The sequence below is a fragment of the Camelus dromedarius genome, chromosome 11, assembly GCF_036321535.1.
Source record: "Camelus dromedarius isolate mCamDro1 chromosome 11, mCamDro1.pat, whole genome shotgun sequence".
NCBI classification, from domain to species: domain Eukaryota; kingdom Metazoa; phylum Chordata; class Mammalia; order Artiodactyla; family Camelidae; genus Camelus; species Camelus dromedarius.
The window spans coordinates 47,184,112-47,199,166 of NC_087446.1; the positions used below are offsets into that span (position 1 = coordinate 47,184,112).

Here is a 15,055-nt window from a genome sequence, read left to right on the forward strand (position 1 = left end):
AGTCTATTTATTGTTTAATAAGAAAGTGGTTATTTTTCTTTACTACATGGAGAAGAGATTTGTTTTGGTAACTTTACATACTGTGTTTAGAGAAGAGCTAACTTATATTCAAATAAAGAGTTCAATTATAATGTTTTTAATATAATGCATATTTCTTTAAGTAGTTTTCCTTTCATAGATCTTAATTTGGGGACATTTTTAGATATGAGGTATAACTATCTAGAAGCTTGGGTAGTTTAGCTCTTGCTGTGTAATTCTTTTCTCCATTACATTTTTGAGTACAAAATAAAAATCAAGCTGGTTCAAGGTGTCCTGCAAGCTGTAAAATGCGTTTACTTAGTGTCATTTTTGTTGTTGTTGTTCCAATGATTTTAATTATTGGAATGCACGATTTTTAAAAATATGTCGGTAAAAAAGCTTTCAAATCTGAAAACAACACATCTCTCTAAGTCTGATATCCTGATGAAGGGTAACGTATGTAGGCACATCATGAAAAAGCCATAGCTCATCTTCATTTTTGTACTGTTTACTTTTTACTTAATTTGAAGAACGTTTCCTCCTAATTCCAGATAGAGCAATGAGCTGTAAGTCCAGAAATCATCATTCAGGAACAAAGTGTGCAAACATCTGCATCCATGAATTTCATGAAAGACTACAGAGAGAGTTACATGATGTTTTATTTTTTGTCGGCACCAGCAAGTTTTCACAAACTAAGATCAAGGTTAAACACCAAAAGCTATCACAGTGGCTACTTGGAAATGGTACAAAATTGCCCTGGGAAGTATGGACACAAACAAACAAGCAAACAAACAAAAATAAACCTTAGAGGTCAATATAAGGTAAAAATTTAGCATAAGTACTTTGTTGCTGTATAATTACTTTATGAGTCAATTGCAGAACGAGGTAAATCTTAATGGTCTAAAATGAAAGTTTGAGCCAGACAGTGTGACTTACTATTTTCTACTGTAAAAGCTACAAGTGCAATTATTTACAGCATTTCCTTCATTCCACATGATGACCTGTAATGTTGCAGCCCACAGCACTGACACTTCTCTCTTATTCTTTTGTTTTCTATTTTTATTTTCATGGTTAAGTTGGGAGTATCTATAATATTCTAAGACATATAAGACCAAGACTTCTTTTGGCTATGTCAAATACAGGACATATAATACAAAAGTAAAGGCTTGTAAATATACTAAAATTCATTGAATTGTACACTTAAAATGGGTCAATTTTATGATATGCAAATGATACTTAAATAAAGCTGCTTAAAAGAAGAAGATAGAACCAGGACAGAATATCGCTTGCAGCCACTACTGATTTGTGACTTGAGATTCTTGGGTCTTCTGTGAAATACAATAGTGTCAGTTATTCATCCCCAACTTTTTCTCTTAAAGTGCTCCTCTTCCCCAGATAATTTGCTGACTTCAAAAATGTTCAAACAGCTTCCATTTATAAAAAACAAGCATGAAACAAAAGAAAACAAATCTTTCTCTATCCTTCCTTCCTCCTTTTCTGCCTTCTCTCAAGTTTTAGGTTTAATAAAATAGTCTGCACGCTCTATTTCTATATCTTTATACCCCACCCTATTCTGGCCCCTCACTTTATTATTGGATTGAGATCGACCTCATAGAGTTCACAGTTACTCTTGAGTTGCCAGATGGAGTGATTCTGCACAGTTCTCATCTTCCTGGAACTCTCTGAGGTAGGAAACATTCTTGAGAATCTCTTTCTATTAACACATTTTTGTTTGTTTTTGACTCCAGAGATACTATTTTTAACTTGTCATATCCCTTCTCTAATTCCAGTTTCACAGAATTCTTTTTTTTTTTTTTTTTTTTTTGGCTCATCTTGTAGGGTTCACCTCTCTCAGTCCTAGATTCTTCCCACCTATTTTCTATCATTGTCTTGGCATTAGCTCTCACACCTCCATGAAAGTAACACCCAAATCCCCAGCCCCATCCTTAATCACTCTCTTAAGTAGGGGTACAGATTTCCCCTTTCCTTTTGATTCCTCCACCATCTCACACTGAACCTTAAAAAGCCATCTTTCCCCTTCCTCCAGACTTTATCTCCCAATTCTAATTAATAATATATTCATACATCTCGTCAACTATCCTGTAATGTTTATAGGATCCTTAATTCCTACCTCTTTTTTAGTTCTCTATATCCACTTAGTTACCAAGTCCTGTCATTTCTATCTTGAAATTTCTTTTACATTATATAAAACCTTTTCCTGTTTTCATAATAATAAACAATTCTCAGGACTTACAGGCAAGGGAGAGACTAATGTTACATATACAGTCTAGGAACACAGAATTCTCTCAAGATTTTACTTTTTGTAACCCTCCAGGGGGCTGTCCTGACACAAAGCTTAACATAGTGTAAAAGAACAAGGTCTTCAGAATCAGGCCAGGACTGGTGCTATTACATAGGACACATTGCTGTGAATTAGGAAAATAATTCTTCTAAAATATACATCTTTTTATCAAAAATATAGTCATAATACTGATTTTGTAAGACAAAGGAACTCTATTGTCACTTGTGGGGGAAAATTCAGTAATAAATATCCCAGTCCCCCTGGTCTATCTCCTTATCCATAGTGTTCTAAGGAGTGTGCTAACTGCACAGCCGTACACAGGAATACTGAGTGTGTCTGTGTTGTTCACATCCCCGCCCTACAGCTATGTAACCTTGGTAGGGTACTTAACCACTTTAAACTTCAAATTCATGACTCATAAAATATGACTAACACTACTAACTCTTTCAGAGAGTTTTTAGCAAATGTAAATAAGAAATATACATTTTTGTGTGTATATATATGTATATATGTGTATATATAATATGTAATATGTAATATATAATATATATAATATAATATAATATAATATATAATATATATATATTAAGCAACTTCAAGTTTACCTGCAGATGTTCTCAGTCCATTGCCCCAATAGGACAAGTCATTATAAAATGCCATATTGTGGAATTCCTTACACTAACATAAAGAAGAGATGAAAATACTGTTGGCCTTAATCGCTCACTATAAATCATTAAAATTTTGGTCTCTGAGAGTATACCATTTGAGGACATTTCAAAAGACTTAGAAGAATAATTGTCCTGTTTTTCCAATAACTAAAGGAATAGCCTAGAATTTAATGTTTATACCTGAATGTTGCTGCTAGTCATTCGGACAAAATGATGAGAAGGCTATTAACACACAATGACAAAGTGTCTTGGCTTCATCATTTCCATGTTATGATTATATTTTATTATTCTCTTATTTTAGGGTCAGCACACTAAAGGCCATGAGTCTTATCCAGCCTCTTACTGTTTTTGTAAATAAAGGTTTCCTGGGACGCGGCCACACACACTTATGTGTGTGTTGTTTAAGCTGCTTTCCCACCACAGTGGTACAGGTGGGCAGTTTTCACTGGGATCTGTTGGTCCATTAGGCACAGAACATTTACGATCTGGCCTTTTACCTAAGAAGTTTGCTAATCTATGCCTTTTTGATCACTTTAAAAATATTAATTCACTTGAACTTCCATTTTGCTCAATTTTACACATATGAAAAAACAAAGGTTGTATTAATCTGGACCATGGTGTATCTGATTTTTCCTTCCAAAATATCTTTAATGGATCAACAATGAACAGTTACTTTCAGTATGCTGCCTTAAACATGTACAGTTCTTTAGGCTTTGCCCCAAACCAAACAACATAAACAACAACAACAAAAAAAAAAAACACTAAGGCAGATCAACTTGTTTCTTTTCACTAGATTTTTATTGGCACCACCTAGAAAGTGTTTCCTGTAAGAAATAAGCTTTCCAACAACTGATCTTTTTCCTTCTTTTAACATTAAAAAGTGATAGTGGGGAAAAGTCCATTTAATATTCAGAAGAGCCATGGGTTTGATGACATAGTGATGGAGTTAGTTCCTTGTTGGAAACTATTTTTAATTGAAACTCAGGGAATTCTATGAGTACCTATTTTGTTCATTAAAGCAAGTAGCTGAAAACATACCTTTCACACGGGAAGACAATTACTGTTTTGCAAGATTTAAAAAATAATAGTGAATGTTAAAAGCTTGGTAAATAATTATTTCTCAATAATAGCTATTATTTTATTATAAAGATCAAGTTCATTAAGAAAAATAGGTCAAATTAATTTAACATATCATTCAAAAAGTCTAGTAAATACTCAATTTCCCATCTATTTGTTTTGAATTACTTAAATTTCTTCTGTGTGTTACTTCTCATTTTTAAAAATGAATAAGAATTTAACCCTCCTCACTTTTTTTCACCTGCCATTTACAAAAATTCTACCAAAGAAATTTATAATTTAAAAGCTAGTTTTCTTGTGTCATATGGATGTGTAGATACACCTAAATGTATAATTAGTTATGGAGCCAGGACATATACAGCAAGCCTTAAGAGATTTATTTTTTATCAAGCTTTCCAGTGTCTTAAATATCAACGGCCAGGGATTGGACCTTAATTATAATTACATCCTCCAAGAAGTTTGCTGTCACTGAAGACATTCTTTTTTTTTTTTTAAGACATTCTTTGTAATGTGTGTTAGAGTCAAGCCATGAAAGTTAAATTTTCCTTTATTAACTGTGAAGCATTTAAGAAATACTTTGGGATCTAATATAGAAGTCCTCAAGGTTAAATGAAATTCGTAGCAGAATTGAAATCTCTTTTTAAAAGAAAAAATTGATTATAAAAAGTACCATTTCCACTGATATAAAAATATAGGCACAAAGTACAACAGGATGCATATGACTGGATTAAGAAAGATTTTCATAGATAAGCACAGTTCAGTGCAGTCTAGCTCTTGTTTCTCCCCCCTCCATTGTTATGAGGATTCATTTTAGCTGGAAATCTGAATCTCCCCAAAATCACTGTAGTTCTTGGAGCAAATATAAGGAATTTGAGGTTAAATTTAATCTGGGTTCTTAAGATCTTGTAGTGGGAAGCTACAACATGGTTCTAGGATGTCCAACATATAAAATTAAATTTGGAATTGTTTCTCATAATTGTCTTTGTCTCAGCTTTTTATAGAGTGTATTTTTTTTTTTTTTGAGGAGAAACCAAGTCTCATTTTAAGGTTCATCTCAAAATGCCATTAATGAAATAAGAAGGACTTTAAGGAAAGGTCAAAGCACTCTATTCAAGCCTCTTGTTTTGGATAGAGGTTCAGGGCTCATTGAGTAAGAAGATGTGATGTCTTTCCTAGAATGACTGATCTCACCAAAGGGTAGGCTTTCTCTTTTAAAGAATTTTGTGCAAGGCTGACAGAAGTCTCTTTTCTTTATGAAGCGGCATGACTAATGAATCAGGCTTTGTCTTACACTAGACAGCAATCACATGCTCACTAGTAAGATCACCTGTTAGCAAGAACTGCCTCATCTATAAGCAGCTAAAGGTGGAAACCAAGGACATGAAAAAAAAAATTGGATGCAAAACAAACTTAAGGTCTTGAAATGGAAGTGCTCTCCACACAAGGAATGCTAATCTTGGGATGGAAGCGATGACTGTCTTAGGTCTCTCAAGCCGTCTTTGAATAGATGAGTAAAGTGCTAGGAACAGGCGAATCCACAGCCACGTCTGAGACAAAAGGTCTCAGATGAGACAAGAGGGATGAAGTCAGACGTGGGGAGATTTTGTGTAAGCCACTGGAAGACTCACTAACACTGCCCTCTCACACTTGGGTCTCTGTCTTTGGGCAACTGTCTTGATCATTCAAAACAGAAAATTTAAATCTCAGTTCAGGCTGGGCATTAAATATGGGCCCAATCTTATGCTGAGTGTGTGTCAGAGCTCCCTGGGTAAACCTTTCTCTCCTTTCCTAAGGGTTCCATTAGAGACTAGTCTTTCCCCTTCATGTATTAGGCACAACTTAAATGCAGTATGAATTCTGTTATTTTACTATCTTAAGTGTGATAAGGGGAGAGTTGGCCATTGTTATTTCTGCCTTTCATAAAATTTGTCATCAAAGTGAAGTACTGGAACAAGAGTAGCCAAAAGCAGTATCATGAGGTGAATAAAGCATCATAAAAGGCCATAAAGTTAATTATCTCTGTGTGTACACTGTCTTCTTAGTTGTGCTCTATTACAGCCAAAGTGGATCCTTATTGATTTATTTAGTGTCTGCTTATATTTTGGTTCCTGCATCTGATTTCACATTCTCTTAAGAGAAAAGAGTAGCTTGCCCTTAGAGCGGTGATGTCAGTGATCAAAGTGACTGATAGTTAGAAACCGAGAGCTCCCTTTCCTGTTCTCTTCCTTCTGCTATTTTTCATTAGTCATCTTGGGAGATTACATTTTCTTTAGACTACTAATTGGATATAATTTTGCATTGTTACTTAAGAAATTATTAGTCCTGAAAGTTAAATTTTGTGACAGATCAACATTTCAACTGATTTACTTTCCAGATCTGCTGTAATGGACAAAATGTGTCTCATTCTTGAGGAAGAGGTCTGTAATTCTCCTGTGTGAAAATACTGAGTCATGAAAGTATGTCTGGAAAAGATTTTTCTCCTCAGCCTATCGCATGGTTTCCCCCTTAATTAAAAGAAGGAGGGGTTCTAAATGTCAACTCTGTTTTCAGTTGACCAGAGGAAAGCCCGTAACAGCCTCCTCTGTCTTGTCAAATCCAGGGAACATTCCTCAGCCCTCTTCTGATTTTGCTCTCTGCAGATCTCCACACCCTTTTTTTTTTTTTCCCAGAAAATAAATTCTAGTCTACTGTTCGATATCCATAAATGGGGCAAGTTTAGCAGTGTTATGAGTTTTATTTATAGTTTATAGTTATGTAGTCTTATTTAAAATGCTAATTTTAGTACAATTCAAGAACGCTGAATAAGATGGTGTTTTATATATATGATGAATTTGATATAATTCACCAATAAGCTTTGCAAACAATAAAAATTCATTTAGGTTATAAGTCATATTTCTTTAGCTAAAAAGTATTTACCAATTTTTAAAATGTATTTTACAAATATTCCAAAATATTACTGTAGGGATCAAAGCAATAAATAAAGACTTCTAGAAGATTAAAACATTACTGATTTTTGGAGAAAATGTTAAAAATCTTTGCTTAAAGTAAAAACATCTTTATCTTCAAGCTAACTGACTGTAACTTCATAATTATTGATTCGTAGATATCTGCTTTGGGTGGTTTCTGAAGCTAATTTCAGAACAGCCTTAAGGTAAGCTGTTTACTTGGGGTGTGTGTATATGTTTATGTGTGTATTTTAGTTTTAAAGAATGAACGTATATGGTAAAACTGTGTGTAGTAGAATATTCAAATATATTTATAGCTGCTGAGCATTGAGAACTTTTCAAATTCATGATAAACACTCAATGATATTGGTTCTATTTTATCTTTCTGTGAATTTCTCAATTTCAAAAATAGCAAAGCATGTAATAAATTGTTTGATGACTACTTATTAAATGTCTTCTCAGTACCCGTTCGGAAAATACTCATATAAGTAGATTGCTGTGCAAATACCTAGAACAATTAAAGAGCAATTATTACTGAAGACTGTAGGGCTCAATATTGCTGAGTTAATAGAGGTTGGGATGAGTTATCAAATATAGGCTGGAGTAATGGGGACATGTCATGGAATTTAATAATAATAATATAATAATAATAATAACAACAACAAATAACAACAGCAATAATAACCCCATTTACTTAACATAGGCACTCTACTACAACACTTTATATGCTTTATCTCATTACAATTCTCACAATTTTATAAAGAAAAAGTATGATTCTTATTACTATTACTAATTTCATTTTGCGATGAGAAAGCTGAGGTTAGTGAAAGTGATATCGCTGGTCAGTGGCATAGTTACCAGCTGAGCCCTAGTTAACACGCAAGTTTTGGTTTCCTGTCACTATGTAAACTACCTGGAAAAGATGAATTAAGCCGAATTTGGCAAATTTGGGATTGGGGAGCCCATGAGAAGGGAATATCTTATGGTGTGAAGACCACTAACAAAAGCATGTAAGATGCTATAGATATGCACTGTGCTAGACTGACAAGTTGGAATGAAAGGCATTTGAGGAAAATGTAATTAAAAATTGTACAGTCGGAGCAGACCGAGATTATGGCATTTTTTGGTGGATAGTATTAAGTGATTGCTCCAGTTTCATCTCCAATGTCCTCTACCTGGTTTATTACCATTGTAGTTGAGTTTAAGAATCCACAGTCTGGTCAGAGGGATCAGTTAAAAAATAACAATAAAATACTAGAATTAGAAAGGATCTTTGAAAATTCTCTAGTCCCAGCAAGTCATGAAACGATGTCCTCATTCTAACAGAGGCAATGGAAATAGAGAGGCATGTTATTGCCGGAAGCCATGAAAGCAAACAAATAGTACAGTTCTTTAGGATAGATTAAAGGGACAAAGGAGAGGAAAAGCAGAGAGGGTTTTAAGTTTATTCCCAGAGCAAAAAAGGAAAAATCTCAAGAATGATAGAAAGGGAACATAACTATTTTGTTATGAGAACGGAATGAGTTTGGTTTCTCTGTTTTGCATCTGAAATATCCAAGGGGACCCATATTCACATATCTTACAGGACACAGAAAGTCAGATGAAGAAAAAAGATAAAGATTGGGTCCTAAATCCATTTAATGTATTTATTACTTTAGAATGAGTGATTACTATGGAAGGATTAGTATAAGAATAGAAGGACATGGGGCTGATATTTAAACACCATTTTCAGTTGAACATTTTAAAAATAAAATTTGGCTAGGTAAGCTTGAAAAACATATGTGAGAAGATGCAACTTGCAAAATGGTCTTGCCTTCTGTGACTAACGGTAAATTCTCAAAGGTTTTATATGCTTGGAATTTGTTTATTTCTTTGTTTGGCAATATAATGTTGATTTTTTTAAAAGTAAGTAATGCAAATTACTTAAAACTGAGCTCTGGAAAACACGTATTTTAAATGCTGACAATATCATTTATTCCCCTTGAAGCATTTAAGCATTTTCTTTCATTGGGCATTATCACTATCCTGTTAACAATGCTTCAGGTAAAAATAACTTAAAATTACTTTTATTTCAGAGTCTAAACCCTCATTCATTAATTGTGCAATAAAATATGTGAATTAGATGATAAACAAGGAGAGAAAGAGAGAAGGGAATCTCAGAATACAAGTTACTTCATTTGAAGTGATGTCTTTCACTAATGCCGGCCTATAATACTATAATATCTTTTATAATATTATGAGAGTTTTTCATTTAGAATCATTTCTTTATCTTTAACTTTGGTCATCTTAATTATAACATGTCTTGGTGTATAATTATAATATGTCTTGGTGTAGGACTGTTTGGGTTTTTCTTGTTTGGGACCCTCTGTGCTTCTGTACTTGGATATCTGATTCCTTCTTTAGGTTTGGGAAGTTTTCAGTCATGATTTCTTCCAATACCTTTTCAATCCCCTTTACTCTTTCTTCTCCTTCTGGGACCTCTATTATGCATAGGTTTGCATACTTTATTTTATCCCATAGGTCCCTTATATTGCTTTCATTGGTTTTTATTTGTTTTTCTGCCTGCTGTTCTGATTGGTTGACCTCTGTTACCCATTTTCTAAGTCACTTATTCATTCCTCTGCATTATCTAGTCTGCTTTTGACTGCCTTTAGCTCAGCTCTTATCTCAGCCATTGAGTTTTATGTTTTTAATTGGCTCCTCTTTATAGTTTCTATTTCCTTTTCATAGCATTCTCTGTTTCTATTCATTCTGTCCCACACACACTCAGCCAGAACTCATACCCCTCCCCCTCTAGCCCCCTGAGGCTCCCTCTGTGCAGTGGGTCCTCGCCCTCTCCCTGGGGTGGTCACCGATCTCTAGCAGCCAGTTTCGGCTTGTCTTTGCTGACTTGCATCTAGGGCTGGGGATCACAGGGACCCTCTATGCCAGTTTCTCTTAGTTCTGTCTGCCAAGTAGCTGTCACTGTCTCCTCTGAGCCTTGGAAGCTTCACTTCTGTCCCTACTGACCTCCCAGGTGGAGAGAGGGCATCCCAGCGTGATGGTGCCTTTCTTCCTTTGCCACTCCCTCCCTGCAGGACCAGTCGTGCACCAATTTTCTTTTTCTTTTTTCTCTTACTGGATTTTGCTAAAATCCTCCTGTATTTTGAAGTGAGAAACATTCTGCCAAAGCTCAGTAGGTGTTTTGTGCAATTCATTGGGTCTGTAGATGTAATTCTTGGTGTATTTGTGGGAGAGGACAACCTGTGAGTCTCTCTAGTCTGCCATCTTGGCACCTCCCTCGATCCAGCTACATTTGTGATTCAAAGAAATAATCATCAAAGAAAGAAACATCACAGAAACAAAGTCAGTGCAAATGACCTGAGAATATGGACCATGGGACACATGATGAACAGAATGAAAAAAATGTGAAATGTGTAATTGGTGTTCTAAAATCAGAAAGTAGAAATAAGGAAGTGGGGGGAAATAATTAAATAAATATTTAATAGCAGGGAATTTTCCAGAAATGTTGAAAAATACTTAATCTACAGATTGTGAACGCCTATGGAACATGAGACTGGATAAATTATAAGAAAGTTTGCATGTAAACACCTGAAAATAAAACTGCAGAATACCAACACTAAAAGAAGAGCAGGAGAAGAGACAACACTGCTAAGTGAAAGGCAGTTAGACTCACGGACGACTTCTAAATAGCTGAGCTGGAAGCCAGGGGCATCAGGATTTAGGATCTAGTCAAAAGATTTCAGTTTCCTATGAGCATCTCGTGCCTCATGCTACTCACATCCGTCTTCCAGTTACATGTTATTGTGAAGGCTTCATTTGTGTTCCTCCACTCAACTTTTAAGTGCAGTGTAATATTTCTAATATCTAACAAATATGAATGAGCATAAATAAAAGTATAATATTAGCTATTCATTAAATATTAAATATTCATTGTCAGTTCACTGTGCTCGCCATAATGCAGTTTCTACTCTAGGCATTCGGGACATACAAAAAAAAAATCCCTGTCAAGTTATCTGTTTATGTCAATCTTTCACAAATTAGAAGTTGTAAGAAGTGTAAGGTAAAGTCATACCTTTCTTATTTATAAGACACTGTCTCTCATTTGTCTGCCACTACCTTGATGTCTTTGTAACTTTTATCTTATATGATTTTCAACAATTCCATGTACTCTCTTAAATGCTACAGTTTACTCAGGACTTGACGGCTGTCATCAATTCAAAGCAATTTATTTAGCACCAAATATGTGCTCATTCTTGTACTTGGTACTTTTGGGAACAATGGGAAATGAATCATAGCCCTAGTGTATCTTTCATTGCCATTAAAGACTATTTATTATAGTAAATTTTGGCAGACTCTCCTCATTGTTATTTCTGTTGCACAATTGAATTATTTAGAATGTTTAATAAATTGAGTTCCTCATCAATTATATTAGAATAAATTATTGAATAGATATTAAAAGTCATTGCTTTATTTTTCAAGCATGGCTAATGTAAGGAAATCTCATGACTTTTAATTCCATTTCATCAGAACAATGATTTTTTTTTATTCAGGAAGTGAAAATCTAGGAAGGCACAGGGGATTTAGTGCCTGAGATTCAAGGAATAAAGTGAAATGACTGTGGACTTTTCATTAAGCAAACATAAGCTTTATTTTCTCCCAGAATTATACAACAGCATTCATCTGGAGTTTAAGAAAACAATTTATTAATTATTAGTAAATAGTAATTTGCTAGATGTATAATTTTATCTGGAAAATATGTAATGTCTTGTGACACCTCTTTTGTAAAAGACAGAAGATTAGTGTCAAACAGAATTGGTTTGACTTCTCGCTTTGCAAATTACTAGCTGTGACTACCTAGCCTTCTTCTCATGATTTAAAAAAAAATTTTGAATTCAAATGCAATCACATCTCTATTTTTTCACATAACTAGAAACTTGGCATGGCCATTTCAGCAGGAAGTCCAATGCCTCCCTCTTGAGGTCCTCTCTACTCCCATTCCTATTGCTGAAGATTCCCAGAGAATTACTCTATCTAATATAGTCCGTCTTGCTTCCAAAACCCAAGCAGAGAGAAAACTGGGAAGTCCACCATTGCTTTCCCTACACATGGAGCTGCTATGGAAAACTAGTTCCCCACTACATTCCAACTGCACTGCTACAGGGATGTCCTGCCGGAACTGATCCCTGCACACTTTGGGCTTAATGAGTCCATCTGTCATCCAGAAGCTCAGCTGTAGTTCCTACAATGTCCACTACCACACAGTAGTCAGGACAGGAAAGGCTGCCAGCTGCAGCCATTCCTCAGGCATCTCTAAGCCATGGTCCCGAGCTTGGGTCAATGGCCATGGTCTTCTTTGCCTCATGGTGACCTCTTTGAGGCTCTTGGTATTCTTTCCTACCAACAACCTCAATAAGAAACAGAAGCTCTTTAAGAAGGTTTCAATAGGGTTAAATCACAAAGTGATCCTTCTCTAATCCCAGAAAACCTCTTAGAAGATTTATTCAGTGAGCCACTCGCTGGCTTATACAGTGAGCCATAATTTAGCAGGTCATAAAAGGTGCTATTAATCTTTTCCCCAGGGAAATAGGTACCTACAGGGTTACTAAGGGCAAATAAAATGACTCTTTAAAAAGGAATTCTTTCTAGATGACTTATTAAGTTCACTAGTGAAACTTCTTATCTCCCTCTTAGGTTCTGCCTCATCAGATACCTTGTACATCCTGTAGCTGTGAGAATTAATATGACACATGGCCAGTGCCTGCTACATAGTAGACACTTAATGCATTTTGATTTTACTCTTTGTCTTATATTCTTAACTTTTAGTTTAAACCTTTACTGTTAATTTTATTTTTCACTTATATTTCCTAAATGAGATTATAAAACCTACAAGGGAAGAAAGTTATATCTTGTGCGTTTTTCTTTAAGCCTCAACAGGTTATTCAGCATAATGCCTTACCGAAAAATATTCATTTTGCTATATAATTATTGATTTAGTGATTATTTTGAAATTTCTTTTTCCATATGTAGATAATGCAATCTGCTTTTTAAATTTCCTTGTATGACTTTCTGCTATCATACCAATGATAAGGTGTCATTCTGAGCAGAAGCTTGGCACAGAAAGGAGATGAAATTCTAATGTATATATTTGCATCTTGATTATTGAATTGCCTATCAGTCAACAACATAAATTGCTTAGAAATGTTCATAAACCCTTGAAATGATGAGCTTCTTTCTTTCTCAGAATTTGTGAAGCATGAATACATTTGTATGTATCATCATGAAAAGAACTTAAAGAAACTTGAATTTGAATTCTAGAGATCTCCTAACACCTGTACGTGTACAGGCCAGCCAATTAATGTGCTTCGTGTGGCACAGTGGAGTAACAATAAAAAGATTATTATATTGATTAGAGGAGATAATTGCATAAATGCTCTATAATAGAGCTCTCTAAAAATGCACACTTATATTGAAAAAAAAATTAGAGAATAAAAGAAATAACTCTTAATCTCACATCTCAGTTATAAGCTTTTGTTAATATCTTGAGATATTTTGAAGTCCCATAAATCTTAATATTCTGTTTTTTCACTTCATCTTACATTGTGCTAAACTTTGAAACTTTTCATGTCATAAATTCTTTGAAACCACTTTTAAATATTATCCTTTATATAATTCGGCCATTTTATGTAATTTGTATTTATGTAACCACCTCATGCTTACATAAGTCTTTTTTTCTAATGTTTGACTTAAAGGTAATTTTATTTTTAACATCCTTGCAATATTCTCATATTCATGTCTATTTTCCCAGAAAATATGCTATGAACATTTGTAGGATTCTTACATTTCAGATGTCCACCCTTAATACTTGCTACTTTAACAGGCCTAGATCCATCTAATCTTGAAATACCTCCATAGACCCATGACTTGTCCAAATCCTGTTATTTATTTTACCCAAGTTCCCACCTGAGTGCTTCCCAGTGGCTCATGCTAATAGCACTCACTTCATCCGTTGAGTGATTGCATGCCCCCTCTGTCACTCTGCTTAATTGTCCGCTCCTCCCCGCGGTTCACATTAAGCCTATCTTCACTACAGTGTTATAATAATTCATAGGTTTCCTAACATCAAACTGTCCTTCCATCCAAAAGAGTATTCATTTAACTTTATTTCTCATTTAGCACCTATCACCACATTTTTTTTCCTTTAGCACTATCACTTCATCTCTATTTTTTTCCTTCCTGGGCTTCGCTTGTTAGGTTTGTTATCAGAGCTATAGTTCTAGGTTTATACAGTCAAAGCAGTAGCCTAAATCGTGTTCTATGGAGTGCAGTGCAAACATGGGAGAATTAAAGTTAAATTTAACAATAACTTACCATTATGTAACCCAGTGGCTAAAACTTTGGGAAACAGAATGAGTTTTCAAATGTGACAATTGTAACACTGAGCTCAAAACAAGATAAAATAGTTCAGACATTGACATAAGACTTTGTCTTTTACACTTGAAAATTTAATTCTATAGATAAGGGGTGGTAGGAGATCTGACTTGACACCAAGTTGTATGAAATAAATGATTGTACTCATTAGAAGGACCACACAGTATATGCACCAACAAAGCAGTGCAGCTGCCGATAAAGCTAGTGTGGGGTTACACTGGTTCCCAGATCACAGAGAGGGTGGCACTCTTCTCACGGTGTTTCTGAGATTCCTCCCAGCTGCAAATTCTAGTACATGAAAGGCTTGTGCAGGATGGATGGCTCCTGCTGTTACGACACACATCCGGTTGGCCTTTGGCATTTGTCATATCCAGCTGATGCCCTTTGCTGCCTCTAAAGGGTTAACACAGGTGCTCTTTAGGAGTCAGCGAGTTCCTCCAACAGCTTCCTGAGATGGGCAGTCTAATGGATAGAAACCACATTCCCCTCTTACCTCCAGTGAGCTGTTGCCACCTCTGTGGTACTATCACCTCCTGCTACCAGGAGGCCTCTTACAAAACTCACCCTGAGGTTGGAGCGTCCCGCTGTGGTCGTGGACCACCTGAAGCAGTAGG

The 15,055-nt window shown here is 35.2% G+C and overlaps 1 protein-coding gene across 4 annotated transcripts in view; it reads left to right on the forward strand.

The window, feature by feature from the left end:
- CNTN1 (contactin 1) overlaps positions 1-15,055 on the forward strand; it is a 287,326-nt gene that overhangs the window by 70,103 nt on the left and 202,168 nt on the right. For 2 of the 4 annotated variants that reach the window (XM_010974876.3, XM_010974883.3), the window contains exon 2: positions 7,169-7,216. The exons of the other annotated variants lie outside the window; for them this stretch is intronic. The gene's annotated coding sequence lies outside the window, so the exon portion shown is untranslated. The remainder of the gene's footprint in view (positions 1-7,168; positions 7,217-15,055) is intronic. 4 annotated transcript variants of the gene reach the window in all.